Source organism: Ambystoma mexicanum, chromosome 3p (assembly GCF_040938575.1).
Source record: "Ambystoma mexicanum isolate Mex_15411 chromosome 3p, UKY_AmexF1_1, whole genome shotgun sequence".
Classification (NCBI taxonomy): Eukaryota; Metazoa; Chordata; class Amphibia; order Caudata; family Ambystomatidae; genus Ambystoma; species Ambystoma mexicanum.
The window spans coordinates 1,119,184,584-1,119,203,333 of NC_090925.1; positions in this window are offsets into that span (position 1 = coordinate 1,119,184,584).

Sequence of the window (18,750 nt, forward strand, 5' to 3'; positions counted from 1 at the left end):
ACGTGTGCTGATGGAAAACCCTGCACTACGCTGTGGCATCCAGTAACACAATGAACGTATGCGTGTCACACGCGGCCTAGATTGACCTCTGAAGGGGTAGGCTACACACGGGGCAAGCACAGATGTTAGATACGTGCGTGACTCACCGTCTGCCAGGTAAAAGAGCGTGAAAAAATAGCACTTTTGGTTGGCAACACCCCCGCCAAAAGAAGAGGTGTACGCTGTCTGAGGAGACAGGACAACTGTAGAAGGGGACACTGTTTGAGGGAACAGGCCCAGGAAAACCAGAACAAGAGGAAAAAGAGAAAAGAGCTGTCAGAGGTAACAGGGAGTACGAACTGGAAACGCCGTGAAGTAAATCGCGTGTGAAACGACAAGAAGTACCGAATTCACCCACTCGCTCTCCACGAAAAGCACGTACAAGGAAATTGTGTTCAACACTACCTTTTATACAGGCCCACACGTACATCGTCACTTACGGCGTGTACGTGCTTGGCCCATTTTCACCAATCACACGCTTTGGCACTCCTGCGTGTAGCTCTCTTTTCACCAATCACACGCTTTGTCACTCCTGCATGTGGATCCTTTTTCACCAATCACGCGCTTCGACACTCCTGCGTGTCGCTCACTTTTCACCAATCACACGCTTTGTCACTCCTGCATGTGGATCCTTTTTCACCAATCACGCGCTTCGACACTCCTGCGTGTCGCTCACTTTTCACCAATCACACGCTTTGACACTGCACGTGCAGGTAACTATTGACGCACATATGCTGGTGACGGGTTTTCGCGCGATGAGTGTGGGGTTTTCAGGTGCAAAATCACTCCCTATCAGGCTGTCCACGCGTTCTAACACGAAAGACCACGCTCCTGGCCAGGAGGCCAAATTTAAGTCCCCAAGAAGCCTGAGCACGCTCCCACCTGCCATCGGCTGCTGCCTGACTGCCTGCTGGCCACGTGCCCCACAGTGCTGGTGGGTGGGGGTGGTGGGAGACATGGGTGGGGGCCTGGTGGAGGGTGCCCCTGGTGGATGGGGGTTGGGGGTGGTGGGAGACATGGATGGGGGCCTGATGGCAGGTGCCCCTGCACTGCTGGGGGGTGGGGGTGGTGGGAGACATGGGTGGGGGCCTGGTGGAGGGTGCCCCTGGTGGATGGGGGTGCAGGGGGACATGATCAGGTGTGCAGGGTAGTCCACTGTTTTGTGGGCTGCCTGCAGGGGCCGGGGAGGGTGTACAGGGTACACCTGTGGGGGCCCACCCAGCCTATTCGCATGTGATAATTCCCACGCACCCCTGTGATACACGTACCCTGGCCAATCGCGTGTTGAACTTCCCGCTACCCCTGTAATACACGCACCCTGCCTGTTCGCGTGTGATGATTCCCGCGTACCCCTGTAATACACGTTCCCTGGCCTATCGCGTGTTCTACTTCACGCGTCCCCCTGTAATACACGTTCCCTGGCCCATCGCGTGTTGAACTTCCCGCTACCCCTGTAATACACGCACCCTGGCTGTTCGCGTGTGATAATTCCCGCGTACCCCTGTGATGCACGTTCCCTGGCCTATCGCGTGTTCTACTTCACGCGTCCCCCTGTAATACACGTTCCCTGGCCCATCGCGTGTTGAACTTCCCGCTACCCCTGTAATACACGCACCCTGGCTGTTCGCGTGTGATGATTCCCGCGTACCCCTGTAATACACGTTCCCTGGCCTATCGCGTGTTCTACTTCACGCGTCCCCCTGTAATTCACGTTCCCTGGCCAATCGCGTGTTGAACTTCCCGCTACCCCTGTAATACACGCACCCTGGCTGTTCGCGTGTGATGATTCCCGCGTACCCCTGTGATTCACGTTCCCTGCCTAGTCGCGTGTAGTACTTCCCGCGTACTCCTGATTTGGAGATTGCCCGCTTTGCTTTCCTTGTTTGCCTGCCCTGTGAAGTGGTCCGGGGTTAGCGCAGACCTTAGCGATGATTTAGCGCTTTTGATGGCTTTTCCGTGCGCGAGGGCGTTCTTGGGGGCGTTACTGGCGCTGCTGCAGGCTCGCTGCGATTCTCTGCGCCACGGCTGTTTTGGGAGCTTGAAATCCATGAATACGCTGTGCGCGGAAATCTGTTTTAGCGCACGTGCCTGGCGCAGACTATCGCAGGCGCACGCTGTGCGCCAGCCGCGTGCGCTACTTGTGCGCTGGATTCTATGAATTACCCTGCAAATGTTTAGAGAATATTCAGCGATTTGCATTTTTATTTGCTCATGTTCCAAAAAGTTCGTATTGAGGAACGCGATGGTCCTTTGCTGTACACAGGGTCTTAGAGCATCTCACAATACAGCGCCACAATTCGGAATGTGAAACCGTGGTTTAAAAGCAAACGGCAAGATTGTACATTTGGCAAAGTACGTTTATTGGACATCAAATGTTTAGAGAATATTCAGCGATTTGCATTTTTCTTTGCTCTCGATCCAAATTAGTTCGTCTTGAGGGAAGCGATGTTCGTGTGCAGTACACAGGGTGTTGGTTTACGATAAAAATAAGCTCTTCGGTCGCACTGATAATCGCATGGCTGTTCCAACAACGAGGCACTAGGCCACCACAACGGTAGGTATGTTGCATCTAACCGTTAGTACCGCGTAAGGGCATACTTGTACTTGGCGATCGTCCCATAAAATGGTCAGGGTGGTAACGTTGTTCACGCGGAGAAGCAACTGGCGGCTGTAGAAGCCGTCCGCCGGTGTCCGGTACTCGTGACACAGACAGTAGTGAATGATGTACCTAAAAACATAAAAAATGAAATTAGTCTCACCATCAGATCCTTATTAAAATCATAGCGAGGACAGCGCTACTGGGTGTACACAAGTGTTTAAAGGCGTGGCGAGGCAGGGAGGGGGGGGAGTGGAGTACAAGGTAAGTAGCATAAAATAATAAATAAATAGGGCCAGCTGGTGGCAAGTGCAAGGTAAGTGCAGAACAAGTGCTGGGAAGGGGGGGCTGTAGGATACTGAGACAGTCCCCCAGTGCAGGGGTTGACAGGGAGGCAGTGCAGGTGGAGAGTGGAAGGGCCCAGGACCGAGGTCGCAGACAGTGGACCAGTTGTAGCAGGGGAGAGGGAGAGAGAAAGCAGAAGCAAAGAGGAAGGTTTTGAGGTGCTTCAGTAAAAGCAGATGTTTCTCCTCAAGATAGTGCGCGGTAGAAAACAATATGCCACATAGAACGAACAAGTACAACTGAACCCGTCTTTAAAGCCACTGTATAGTAATGAAATTGCGGTATAAACTCATCAAAAGTTACTTACATTATATTTGCATTTTCCATTGTGTCTCTGTGTAGGGCAGACCCGAAACACCACTCCTTCTTTGCCGACGTTACTTCTTCTAATGAACGTGGCTCATCGTTTCGTTTCTGAAATTTTATTCATTATCTTTTCTTAGTCTTTCAGGATGGTCCCGGCCTGTCAAGGTCAAATCACAATAGAACCTTATACTGGGTCGTGGGCCGTTCCGCCACCCGAGCAAAACATCAAAGCAGCTGACCTTCACTTTGAGCGAGCACACATTTCTAGTTAGCTCCAGTTAGTGTAAGGGCATCTTGTCTGCGTGCCTTTTTTTTTATTGTCCCTATGGGTCGGCCATGTGTTTGTAATACGGAAACATTCTATAATTTTTGTAAAAATGATTTATATTACTGTTTGGTTTAATTGCAATGGGCCTGCAACATGAGGAGACTCGAGAGAACAGACAATCAAATTACAATCATTTAAACCGTGATGTGTATTTCTCAATGAGCTCTGCTCTAGGTGGACATGGAACAGAGGCAATGTTGGGTGGCAATGCAGTTGTCCCCTGCATAGGTTCGTTCACCACTCCATGTATGTGCCTATCGAGGACATCTACGATAAGTCTCTCAATAAACTCATATTGCATATCCTCAAACACTGGTTTGATCACCCATTGTTTACTTCTTTTAGTGAAGGCCTTATTGTAGCGAAGCGTCCCTAAAGTTCCGGTCGTCCTACTTTGTTGACGGCCAACATTATGGTTATGTGCCAAGACCGCTAGAAGAGTCCGATTTATCATGCCTTCCATGCCAAAATGCAATCTTTTGGGCCTGTACTTTAGGCACATATTGTGGAACACCTCCAAATCTCCTGTGTGGCAGAATTCCGTGAGTCCCCTCAAATCTCTTGTTATAGTTTTATCAAATACAATCTTTTCAATGGCCTTGTGAGTGGGTGATGAAGGAATCAACCACTTCTTCTTCCGTGCCTCCTCTGTGGACAAATGGCCATGTTCACATTTGTGGAAATGCTCATTTGTCGACCATCGATGTACGTTGCTACAGTGCAACATTACTGACCGCCATTTTTCCAGTAGAATTTCCAACGACCCTTCACATGTTTTTGAGCTCCACCAAAGATGGTTGCTGATTGACTTGGACCACTGTGAAATACCTTGCATATCTTTTTTTTTTCCTGCAGCCGACAATTTTTTATTGATTGTTTTTGCAAGATGCCATACGTCAAATTGGTGATTTATATTTTTGTACTCTTCTCTCATTGTCTTGGCAATTGAAACGTGCCTGTCCGTGGCTATCAGGTCGATCACCATTCCCCGCGATTGTAGTTCTTGCAATGATGCTACAAAGCCAACTTTCTCCATGGCCACTGAGGATGTACTTTGTGACACCTGCACGACCACCGAACTCACAATTTTCTTACTTTCCATGTCCTGAAAGTGGTAGGTGCAGTACTTGGCTGAAAATCCTGGGCTGTCGCACTGTCCATCACCGGCTAGCCTGAAGCGTTTGCCCGCGAATGTACTTTCCATTGACATTTTTTCCATTCTACAAGCTTCGCTGATGGCTGGAAATAGATAATCGGTTTGGTATTTGTAGAACTGACTTTTCGCAATGAAATGGATTCCCACAAACTGAAAGAAATACTGTAACTTTTTAAAACTTGAACCACTAAAAAGTGCGGCCGCTGCACAAAGTAGATTGCCTGCTGGCAGTTGCCCCAGCATGGGTTGTGCAGACCATGCGAACGGATGATATTGTGTACAGGTGGCATGTATTTTAAGGTTAGTGCCTCGAATTGCACGAGTCACATTAATCAATGGCTCCCCACATACTTCCCCACCAACCCAATGCCCACATTTCATCATCATAATAATATCCATCAAACAGCTATCGAATACAATGAATTTGGCCTCTTTCCTTATACTGTCACTCTGCATCCCAGCTGGTTCGGCCTGTAACGTTGAGGACATGTCACTCGCATGAAAGGTACAATCTCTGATATCGTCTTCCGCTATGCTGAGTGATATTAATGGTGTTTCATTGTCGTCCACTTCATTCTCTTCCATTGCAACATCTGTTCCTTGTCCGGAGATGGGAGAAAAAAACAATGTCTTCAACTTTCGCGCGCTCTTATTTTTTGCGGGTGTGGATTCTGTGAATTGATCTCCGACTGCATCCAAACTACCAGGAGGACATTCACTATCAATGGCTGGTGGTGGTATAGCTCCGTTGTCAATCACTTCATATTCTTCCCATTGGCACGATGCATCTCCAGTCTCAAGTCCCTGCCAAAAGGTTTGACAAGCAACATCTCTCGTTCGCTTCACTGTCTGTGTAGATCTAGTTCTTACACCCACTCGCAACTAGAGGACAGATTAGAAAAGGGATGTTCAGTTTAAACACAACTTACAGTATTGAACTATTGACAGTGAAAGACAACATAATATAGTGAACAGGACACTAACCTTCTTTTGCTTTCTTTTCTTTGAAACTTTCTTGCCTAGAAATTCAACATCTGGACGCTGTTGCTCCGACTCGTGTGTGCATGTCTCCACTTCCTCTCGCGCTGCAACGACTATATTTTCATGATAAGCACATCCATCACTCACTGAGGCTCCATCGACTCCCTGAAACATAGAACTTTCATTAGTATGTATAATAATATTGAAAACACAAAATGTACTTGGGGACCAATACCCATACGTACATCTCAATAGCAAAACACGAATGAACGCATTGTGTAGAACATTCAAACGACAATAGTTCACGCATTGTTGATCTAGTTAGATTGAACTGTCAAGATCCATACCTCGGGCTCCGCATAGACTTCCATTGATGATATTATTGAAGATGACGCTTCAGCAACTCCCTGAAACACAGTAATTGCATTAGTATGGTTTTCTATTTTGTTTAAAAGAACATAAACTTTCTGCAGGCGTCAACGGCTCATCTAAATAGACCTGCACAAATGATCAGTTGTCTAAAATAAATAATGGATATCTAAATATGATTCGATTTGCTCCATCGTTGGAAGTGTCACCACCCAGAGATCTGCATCAACTACTAGGGGTGATGTTCTTGTTGAAGAAGCTCCGTCAGCTCCCTGAAACATAGTACTTGCGTTAATAAAGAAGGAAGTATAGCGGATGTAATCACGTCATTTGATCTCGCATGATTGATCTGTCAGTATCCATACCTCGAAATGCATAAGAACATCAAGGGACGCTGTAACTGCGGTGCACACTTCTGCAAGCTGTTGCGCCGACCCGTAACTGCATGCTCCCCCTTCTTCTTGGACTAATGCTCCATCGACTCCCTGAAACATAGGACTTTCATTAGTAATGAACACAATATTGAAAAAAGAAGACACATAGGAGGGCGACGACAGAAGGACATACCAATGGCTAAAAACGAAAGAAACATTGTGTGTAACAATCACGCTACAAGAATGCAAGATCTGATGATCTCCATCGATGGAACTGTCCGGAAACGTACCTCGAGCATCTGAGTGACATCTACGGTTGTCGTCAATGCGTTGGACTCCTCAGCATCTCCCTGAAAGACAGTACTTGCATTATTTTGGATAACAATAATTATAACTGAAAACAAAGACTAGAGGACGAGTACTGTGGTGTACCATTAGGTAAAATGATTACACGATCAATTAAAACTATTGATTTACATGCCTAAAACAAGTCAGTGTCAGAATAGCTAAGTAAGATTACCCGATAGGCGCTTGAAGTGGCTGATGACTGCCATAACGACACGGATGGAGAATCTTCCGCCTTCATATTGAGTGGATACATAAATGGGGAAATTATTGTTAGCTAATGCTACACACTACCGCAAGGCCGAGAGACAAATACGTAAACTTGACTCACCAGTGGAGGGATGTGGACGAATAGAGTGGGAATAGCGGTTGAGAGCAATTTTCGCCTCGCTCGCGGTGTTTTCTTCTTTATTAGCAATGATGTGGAGTACATGTCTGGGCTAAAGTGCCTGCTGCAGATGCGGTATCGATCACCCCTCTTGTCCGCAAAGACTTCAAGGACTCTACTTTCTAGCTCAGAGGCTGGATATCCGCAATATCGGACCCATTCTCTTATCTGATCTATTGTCTTAGGGAAAACATGCATTATAGTATCTTCAGATTTGTTATGGGTCTTCGAAGGGCAACCGCCAATGGAACAGGCAGGCATTATGGAAAGTTCTGAAAAGTAAAGATCAACAATTCTCTATGAATACCAATGTGTTAAAACATTAAATGACACATAAAAGGTTCAATGCAAGGTCCGTTTTGGTTCTTGGAACTATACACGTTATTCACATGCGGATAAGTATTTCAATAACTTTCAAAAAATAGAAAAAGTAATTTGACTAAACTCAGAACATGTGACTAGTTCCTTGCATGTACTGTTGTGAACGAAAAGAAAACATGGATGCAATTTGATGACTACTAGCAAATAGATATAAATTAAAAAATTGGACGCAAAATGATTATGGTACATGGACTTACCTTGACGAACAAACAGTTAGATGCAGGGATCAGAGTAGTTTCTTGTCGTAGAACAGGGAGCAGTTCACAGGTTGCAAACTGACGAGTTTGCTCAAAGTGGTCACGGAAGTTCACAGAGACGAAGAGCAGATAACCAGCACCTTCACGGGTTGACTAGCAAAGCGCAAAGAAGTTCTCATTAGAAATATGAAGTGGGTTATAAAGAATTCGAAACAGGGGTGTGTTTGTGAATGAATGACGTGTATATGTCGTGGCATTATGCGGTCTGCAGGGGGCCGTCCAGCGTGAGGGGGGATGCTTGGCAGGAGACACGGGGTCTGGAGGTAGACATGGGAACAACAACCCATGCTCTATAGACCACTTTGAAGTGTACATGGTCTTTGGCACCTCTTGGCCTTTATCGCTCCCTGACAGCTCCACTTGCCAGCACAAGTACCCCGGTGCGAACTGCCTTTGATAGGGCGGGGGGGTGGATCGGGGCGGTGGTCGTGCAGACAAGACACAGGAAGACTCGTGAATGGAGACACACTTATGTGGATTGCAGGGGGCCGTCCAGCGTGAGGGGGGATGCTTGGCAGGAGACACGGGGTCTGGAGGTAGACATGGGAACAACAACCCATGCTCTATAGACCACTTTGAAGTGTACATGGTCTTTGGCACCTCTTGGCCTTTATCGCTCCCTGACAGCTCCACTTGCCAGCACAAGTACCCCGGTGCGAACTGCCTTTGATAGGGCGGGGGGGTGGATCGGGGCGGTGGTCGTGCAGACAAGACACAGGAAGACTCGTGAATGGAGACACACTTATGTGGATTGCAGGGGGCCGTCCAGCGTGAGGGGGGATGCTTGGCAGGAGACACGGGGTCTGGAGGTAGACATGGGAACAACAACCCATGCTCTATAGACCACTTTGAAGTGTACATGGTCTTTGGCACCTCTTGGCCTTTATCGCTCCCTGACAGCTCCACTTGCCAGCACAAGTACCCCGGTGCGAACTGCCTTTGATAGGGCGGGGGGGTGGATCGGGGCGGTGGTCGTGCAGACAAGACCCGTTTGCCGCAGGGCCTCACCAAGGAGAGGCCATCTAACTGAATGTAAGAGGATGGCTGCAGGATCTACTACATGGAAGGCAGGGGGGTGAGTTTATAAATACCTCACCCTCCCAGGAGAATATATGGGGGTCATCTCTGTACCCGGTGCCCAAAAAGAGGATTTATTATGATCAACCATATTTATTATTTACCTATAACCATGTTTTGTATCAATAAAATCCAACAGCTTTTTATTGCCAACGCTTGATGCCAACCCACAAAATAATATATGTATGACTGCTGCATATATGGGTTCAACGGTTATGTGGATTGAAGGTGTGCGGCCAGCGTGAGGGAGGATGCTGGCCGGAGACATGTGGTGTGACAAGACAAGGCACTGGAAGGCTATTCAACGGAGACACACTAGATTCATTTAAAAAATCAAAACAACCATTGCTAAAATATATGTTGGGCTTTATTTTAGATTTTAGTTAAACATAAATAATAAACATTACACATTGTAAAGTTGAGGTTGCAGCACATCGAGGGAAAATCCGCGGTATTGTCCACTGTCACTGGGGAAATGTTGTCTAATGGCAAGTACCGCACAGGCAGGTATTACTCTCCGAACGCGGTGTCCAAGCCTCCCTTGAAGCCACCAAGTGAAGCAACGATAGGCCACCAGCCTGTACCACCTGTGAAAAAAAAAGATGCAAACTGTATTAAACTGACCAAACTTTCTTATCAATGTCGATTCAGGTAACACATGTCATTTTTCTTAGAAAAAAATTATATCTAGAAAATGCACTATATGGAACCAATTTACATGCGTTCGAATGATATGTAAATGTAATTTTATATGTGGGAGACGACCATGAAATAGTGGTGGCATCACTGACATCACAAACAGAGTATACTTACTCGTTACTCGGATTACGCGGACGAACAGTGCCACGAAGTTCGTGCATAAGCACCATCATCATCCTCAACACTGTCCGTGAGAGGCAGGCTTCCCTGAACTCTGGCAGCTCGGTGATGCATTGCGGACTTTGCTCGCCTTCCTGCAGACTTTGCTCGCTTTCCGAAATGTAGGCCAAGCACCCGGAATTTTCACGGCAGCAGCAGTTCTCCTCCTCAGTTGGCATTAGCTCGCACCGATTGCACGTGCACCAGGTGGAGACGCCGTCCATGCGACATGGTCCAGGCTCTTCATCCGTTGACTGGTCCTCCCAACTGCCGTCCGAATCCCCATCGTTTTCGCGTGCTTGCCTTTCCAGTAGTTCCTCCTCGGTGTACTCGGGCTCGTACATATACGGCATTATTGTGGCCATTGTGCGGTAAAGATAGTAAAATAATTTACAGAGATGGTACAGGTGTTCACACGGGCTACAAGCGGCGAAGGTAGCTGACCAGAGCACTGAAACGAGTCACAGAATACTCAAAGTAACACAGAGAGAGGAATGGAATCGAAAATCTGCTGCTGTATGTTGTGAAACGGTCTGTTTATACTTATTGGGGAAAGAGGCGTCCTGCCATTTCCATGGCAACACGTCAATAGCTGAGGCGCAGCGATTGTTGACACGAGACGTGCTTGAAATGGGCAGTACGCGTCTGCTGATGTCAGGCTCAGGGGCGGGGGATTTGATTTAGTGCCGCAAAGGCAGGTGAGCCAGGTCGATGCGGCGGAATGATAGGATTATCACAAAATGGAGGCTGATTTCGAGTGCGATAATGGGCGAAAAGTCGGGTAAGGTCCATAGGAAAGTTTCCTACGATCTACCGATTTATGCTTACAAACACATGGCCGACCCGTAGGGACAATAAAAAAAAAGTCCCGGAACTATCCTTTAATCCTGGAAGCCAATTCACGGTCTATGTAATTTCCAATAGCTCCACTGTCTATGTATGCTTTTATAGCATGCAACTGCTGAGGCTGTTTTGGGTTCACAAGCACCATTGGCATGACAAAATGCGAGGTCAAAGAGTTTGTTTTCAAGCTCGGCAAGCGGACCCCTACGCTTGTCGGGCTAGGTCGTTTCCCGAACCAGGTGTCAATAACTCGTTATCAGTGGCTCCAACCACCTTCTTGGGTGGTTTAACTGGACAACTTTGAAGAAAGTGACCGGAAGTTCCGCAATACAGACAAAGTTGCATTTGTCGCCTTCTCTCTCGTTCCTTCTGCGTTAATGGTCCTTTAACACTGCCAATTTGCATAGGTTCGGAAACGTCAGTACTCTTGGAGTTAACGTGGGTTTTGATAGGTACTCTGGTTTCATACTTGAGCCGATCTGCTTTTCTATTTTGAAGTCTGTGATCAAGTTGAACCACTAAGTCTATGTAGTCTGCGCAGGCCTGGGGTGGATCTACTATCTGAGCTATAACATCTTTAAGCTCTCCGCGCAGGCCTCGATGAAACAATGTGATCCTTTTATTTTCAGGCCATCCGGTTTCCACAACTAGTCTATTAAAGATGGCGATATAGGACAAAAGATCCTGATTACCTTGTCGTAAGGATAGCAGTTCGTTGTCAAGGGCCTGTCCCTGCGAGTGTCGAGCGAACAATCTTTCCATGCTGGCCTGGAAGCCCTGGAAATCCCGGAGAATGGGATCATCCTGATTTACCAATGGAATAGACCAATCGGCAGCACAGCCACTGAGGTAAGATAGTACAAAGGCTACTTTGGTTTGGTCGTTGGGGAAGGCCCCGGGCCTGCATAAAAAGTGTAAACGGCATTGGTTCATAAAAACGGCATATTTCTTGGGATCCCCCGCAAAACGTTCCGGCGGGGCCAAAGGCATGTGTCCAGGTAGATTGATTTGTACCGGGTTATTCGAACCCATTGTTGTAGAAATATCTCCGGAAACAGGTAAAGGAGTGTGCTCTGCCTGGCCCTGCAATCTGCAATAACCTTTTGGCCAGATCATCAGTTCTTTCCTTGGATAGGATTAGTTCCCTTCTGAGAGCATTAGTCTCCTGGCGGGCTGAGTGCACTTCTGCCCGTAATTCCCCTAAAAGATGGGCCAGCTGATCTGTCTCGGAAGTCTCCATAGCGCCCAGGTGGGAAATTGTGGTAAGGCTTCGCGTTCTGTAACGCTCACCTGGTTCCCACAGAGGCGCGGCGTCGAAGGCGCAGACCTCTGAAGATGGACAGGAAGGGCCCCTCTATTCTGGCTTCCCTGGCTCGTTGGATACCCTCCTGTGCGTGAAAAGGGAGTATTACCAACTGTGGAACAATGCTCAAGCCTCCCACTACCTTCCAACCCTCCACGATACCTCCTCCACGATTCCCCGTGAAGCCTCACCTTAGGGTTTGGAAGGATGAGCTCTCCATCCTGCTTCTGATGCAGGGGCGCGTTGAAACCCAGTTACTTCACTGGATTGAGGATTGATGGGAGTTCAGGTAAGCTTGACTGTTCAGGTAAGGCGCTGTAAAAGTTCTGTTCAAAAGTTCAAGCTTAATAATAATGTTCGTTGTCTAATTGCAGCAAGCGCTAATGCTTATGTCTTTTTCCCCTTAGGGGCCGGGGTTCGGAGTGCCGGAGATATGGCACCGACCCGAAGTGAAACAGTTCTGGATGAGCGCTCAGGTAATGTCTTTGCATTCGCTCATTCAATGTCTTTGTCTTTTTTCCCCATAGGGGCCGGGGTCCGGAGATGCCAGGAAGCGGCAGGACCCGAAATGCAGTGGGAATAATCCAACAGGTAAGACTTAAAAGGAAACTGAGCTTTCCTTATTCCTTTTCTCCCTCTCACCTTTGTTCTTGTCTTTTTTCCTCTAGGCGCCGGGGCGTAGCTGAATCCGGAAGATCGCTGCTGAAGATGGAAGCGCTTTGCAAAGGTGAGTAAAATGCAGCGCTGCAGCAATCGAAACGAAATGCCTTTAAAATGATGTCTTCCTTTTCAGGGCCGTTGGAGAAATGACTCCGGGATGCAGATTTAGCAGGTAAGGGCTTTTCTTCTCCTATTCTCTTCCTTTCTCCCCTTGCAGGTGTTCCAGGGTGCTGGCAGGCGTGGCTGAAGTCAGGATGCAGGAGCTGACACGGTGAGCGTCCAGCTGCTAGGTGCAGAACAACGCGAAGCATGTGTGGCTGTTCGGGTGGGGTTTAAATAGCCTTGGAAGAAGTTCCTGGTATATATCCTTCCACCAATCAGGTATGTATCCTTCCCCGACCACACCCGGGTGGTGAAGTAGTCCTACAGGTTAAGTAGTCCCATTCAGGCCTCAAGAGGGCCTGGATGAAGCAGCAAGGTCTGCATCAGGTAGGTGTGCACCCAAGCACTTAAACACATATCCTCTTCTATGAGCCTGGCGCCTAAGGCGCCAGGACTGAGTCCAAAGGGCCCCGATTTGGGCCCGCTGAGACTTCCCTGGGGAAAATGATGTCTGCCTCTGGGGTTGCTGGGCCCGGCCTGGCTCCTTAGAGGTAGGCATCATGACACAGATAAGCTGAAGACTGCCTGGGGGCCCAAGGAACAACGGCGCACAGCGCCTTCCCCAAGACAATTGCGAGAATGCTCATAGCGCACTGAGGAGTACGCAAGCAAAGCCTCACTGCGCCGGCACCGGTAAGAGCCTGGGGAACAGATTAAACTCTGATGAGCTGCATCCGGCCCACCCCAGAGAGGAGCCCGAAACATAAAGCAGCATGGGCCAGTGCGAGGGGCGGAGAAGGGTGGCAAGAGATGGCAAGAGGAGGCGGTGTGCAGCTGGAACTGAACCCCAGCTAGTGCACGACCACAACCTGCAGAGGGAGGATCTGTGAGTCCCAGATCAGGAAGTGGAAGTGTGGAGCCTTGCTGCGGTCCCAAGCGAAGCTCAGGGGGAACCAGGAAGCTGCAGGGCCCTGCAGCCAGACTCAAGGGGGCCCAGAAGAAGACCGGAGGCAGTAAATGACCCGCAGTGGATAACGAAACACGGCGAAGAGGCCAGAAGCATACCAAAAGTGCCCGACACATGCGCAGCACAAGTGCACAACATAAACAAGCACTAGCCAGCGCATACAGAACTTGCCAAAAGAAACAGATGTCCTGGCAACTAAAGTGAAAGCAGGGCAAGCGAGATTGCCCCACGGAGAGCTACCAACATAATTGGCCCGAGTAGGAGAAAGGTGCAATACAAGGGCCACGTAAGAGAGCACCTGAGCGGTGAACCAAAGTGCAGCGCACAACCCAGAGGAAAACGCAATTGTTATACGAGAGAATATAACAGCAGAGGAGGGTCCTGACAGGGCAGTCAAGAGGAGGGACAAGCCCAAGGTGCCCATCCAGAGCGCGATACCGCGACCACAATTAGAACTGCTGGGCCTGATACAGAGCCGGAGAAGGACCATGAACCCTTGAGAGTGCAGACAGTGACACGACTCAACAAGGGCAGGAGTATTAAGACAACAGAAGCATCAGCGGCCAGGTACGTCGGAGAGCACAACCAACCCGAGACACAACATAATAGTACATGAGGACTCCAACCACAGCCTCCCTCATACACCACAGCTGTCCATAAATCAGCCCAGCAGAGTCGAAGATCACACTCCCGATAGCCCAAACTGCAATAAATTACAACATTGAGATGGCGACCAAACAGACCAAGGCAAAAGTGAAACAACCCACTATGAAGGAATACATGAGAACACCACAGCCGACGGAAGGGGCTAGGAGCAAGGAGAAAACCCCCCGCTACAGACACCGCCACAGCAAGCAAAGACCAGCAGATCCTGAAAGCAATTGCGGACCTGAAATTAGCGTGGGAAACCAAACTGGAATCTAGATGGTCGAACTAAAGGCGGCATTGGAACTCAAAGTTGGCGCAGTTCAGGAGGAAGTTAATCTCCTCAGACAAGATGTCAGAGCTCTAGCAGAACGAACGGGCGAACTGGAGAAAGAAGTGACCCCAAACACAGGCACATGCGCGTCCCATACATCGGAGATACACAGATACACATCCTGGAACAACGCGTGAGCAACCTGGAAAATCAGAGCGGAAGAAGCAGAGGGATGCACCCAGAGAAACAACATACGTATCGTGGGGCTGCCGGAAGGAGCAGAGGGATCAAACCTGACAGAATACGTCGAGACAATGCTACTGCAAGAAATTTGCAGTAGAAAGAGCGCATAGAGCCCTAACAAGGAGGCCGCTGCCGGGAGCCCCTCCAAGACCAATAATTGCCAAAATCCTGAACTATCGAGACAGGGAAAAGATCTTAGAACACTTCCGGAAAGGAGGCACGATACAAAGGGCATCGGCGAATATTACAGCATATCCGGACTATACACTTTTGGTGCAGGGACGACGAATGAACTACGGGTCAGTGAAAAAAAGATTGCGAGAGGCGGGCCACAAATATATGCTAATGTACCCGGCGAAACTGAAGGCGTTCCACAAAAACAGAGCACTGTTCCTTGACACCCCAGAGGACGTGTCGGAGTGGTTGGACACCCAGATCTGCCAATCGGAAACAGATAATCAGAAGGAGGACGCAGCAGATAAGTAAAATAGAGACTGCAGTCACCAAGGTGCTGTGGAATTAGACACTGGGACTAGAATATAAGACAGGGCGCAGCGAGCTGAGATGAACACGAGATGGGCTGCATAAATAAAAATGCCTAAGCATGGCGAAATAGTGAAAAATTGCAGGAGACTTGAGGGACTCGCTCTCCCACCCCCATAGATAGATTAGTTAGGTTACCGATAGATCGGTAACACCCTGCTGGGTTCTTGATATCGGCACACTGAGAAAGAACCAAATGCAGGGGAGCCTGAGATCCATGGATGGAGCTGGGCAACAGTTGGGGACGGGTAGGAAGGTGGGAGGGGAGGGAATGTGTGCAGCTAACGTAGTTGGGGAGAATTGGGGGTGGCGGGATAGTTGGGGAGTTTATGTTGTATTTAGACAGGGAACAAGCTCACATTCACGCCAAGCAAAACCGGAGAGAAGGACGAGGGGGGAGGGAGAAGGGATAAAATTCAGATGAAAATGGGAGACCTCAGAATAGTAACTTGGAATGTGAGAGGCCTTAATAGTTACCTGAAGAGGAACAAGGTAATAATGTACCTGAGAAGGCAAAGAGTGGATATAGCATTACTACAAGAATCCCACCTCACCAAAGAGAAACTAGAGGTGGTTAAGAAAAAGTGGAGAGGGACCACCATGCGAGCAACATACTCAGTTTATGCGGGGGGGATAATCACATGGGTGGGTGGCGCCACACGTGCCCTTTCAGATGCTCTAGGCCACGGCGGAGCCGGACGGGAGGATGATAGAGCTGCGGGGGCTGCTACAGAACAAGTATCATAAATACATACGCCCCCAACCAAGACACGGCAGCCTACTTTAGGACACTATACAGTAAAATCAGCCCTCACGTAGGAGGCGCGATCATATGGGGAGAGGACTTCAACTGTACGCTAAACCCCAAAATGGATAGGTCAGACACAAAATTAGATAAAGCAGCCCCCGCCGCGAAAGCGTTACAGGCCCTGCTGAGAGACTTTGGAATAGAGGACATTTGGAGACAGCAACACCCGAATGATAAACACTACTCACACTATGCCGCCCGCATAACTTGTACACGAGACTGGATTACATGTTCGCTGCCTCTGAACTTTTTGGGGAGATGATGGGTTCAGCATACAAGGCGAGAATATTATCGGACCATTCCCCTCTGGTGCTGGAGTGGCGACATCAGCCCACCAGAGCTAGAATCCCAACATGGAGGCTTCGAGCCGAGGCTCTGAAGGATACGGTATTTCGTGAGGACCTAAGGGAGGAGATTATTGGGTACTTTGACAATAATACAGGGAGCGTAAAGTCAGAAGGAACCCTATGGGAGGCCTTCAAGGTGGTAGTGAGGGGGGTGGCCATATCTAAATCTAGAGGACTCCAAGGGGGCATATAGCGGGAGTTACAGGAGACAGAAAAGAAACTTGAAGAAATCATGAAATGAGGAGGTACCTCACGGGGGGACACCGAACAAGCAAGCCAATTACAACAAGCTAGCGAGGGGCTCTGGGAGAGGCTATGCAACCTGAATTACAAAAAGTATATCGAAAGGCAACAATCAGGGGGGGACAAACCGGGGAGACTGCTAGCATGGCTATACAAAAACAAGACACCAAGACCAGTAATTAGGGAGATAATGGGAAAAGAGGGCCAGGTCTGGAACACCCAGGAGGGAGTGAATGAGGGTTTCCTCAGATTTTACAAACACCTTTATGGAGACGCAGGGGAAACTACAGAGCAGGAGATTCGGGAGATGCTGGAAGACATAGGATTACCTAAATTAAATGAGGAAGAAAGGGAGAACCTGGAGGCTCCAATCACAATAGAGGAATTAGAGACAGTGATCTTGCATCTACCCACAGGCAAAGCCCTGGGGTCCGATGGGCTCTCCAGTGAATTCTATAAAACATATAGACAAGAAGTGGCCCCCTTCCCCCCTGCTACTGGCAATGCTAAATGAGGCCTTTGAGAAGGGAAGATTGCCAGAATCCCTTAGAGAGGCGATAATTATTCCGCTCCTAAAACCTGACAAGCCAGGCACAGAATGTGGGTCGTACAGACCCCTATCCATGTTAAACCAAGATAGTAAAACCTTACGGCTGTGTTGGCGAACCTACTCAAAAGGGTAATAAACAAAGTCATACACCCCGATCAAACCGGTTATGTCCCAGGCAGAAGCTTATCCGATAACCACAGGAGATTCCACCATATCATAGAACAGGCAGAGGGTGACCCAAGTGAAATAGCAATAGTCTCGCTAGATGCAGTAAAAGCCTTCGACTCCTGCGGTGGGTGAAAATGGTGTATAGTTCCCCAACAGCCAGGGTCAAAATGGGATCGATAATTTCAGATAAGTGGCAACTCAGCAGAGGCATGAGATAGGGCTGCCCATGGTCCCCCATGCTGTATATCCTTGCACTAGCGATCTGTTTAAGACAGCAGTACGGAGTCCACACAAAAGGAGGACCGCACCTGATATCATTGTACGCAGTTGATATGCTGCTGTATCTGTGCTTCCCAGAGGAAAACTTGCAATATATCTTGGAGCTGATAGAGCACTATGCGACTCTTTTGAGCATAGCGGTGAACCCCAAAAAATCATGCATGTTCCCCCTGGGGAGATACATGGGAGTCTTACAGGAAAACTTACCTATCCTGCAAATACCCTGGCAGACTAAAACATTTAGATACCTGGGGATGAATATATACCATACGATCGCAGACGAATATAAACATAACACGGAGAAAGCAGTGGAAGGCATCAAGAACAGCAGGGGGTTCTGGGTGAAGCTCCCCTTGGCCATGGTGGGTAGGGCAGCCCTACTCAAGATCGTGATCTTGCCCAGACTATTACACTTCTTTATAAATATCCCATATATGTTGCCCAAACGCTTTTCCACTAAACTCCAGAGCTTATGTAGGGGCTTCCTATGGCACAACTCTAGAAACAGAATAGCCCTCTGGAAATTGCAGAACACGTATGATAGAGGGGGCATAAACCTGCCGAATTTTGAGATATAGCACCTGGCGGGGCAGCTACAATACGTCGCAAGGTGATTGTCAGAAGACGAGACAGCAGAATTTAGACTGCTGAGGAGTGACTGTGACCCCTACTTCCTGAAAGAACTGATATGGCTACCTAAACCGGAGCTACGAGGGCGACTGAGATTGCTGGAACTGGGCTGGAAGACATGGCGCAAAGCGTGCTGAGTCGCGGGAAACCCGACCCCATGCTCCCCGCAGTTGCCACTAGTGACACTTTGCGGAGGGGACGAGCAACTGAAAAAAAGGATCCGTAAATACTGGGAATCGGTTGGCCTGGCAACACTAGGAGATATATGGCAACAGGGGAATGCACTAGACTTCCAAACGCTAGTGGAAGGAACCGGGGTACATACAGGGCAATACAGTGGGGGAA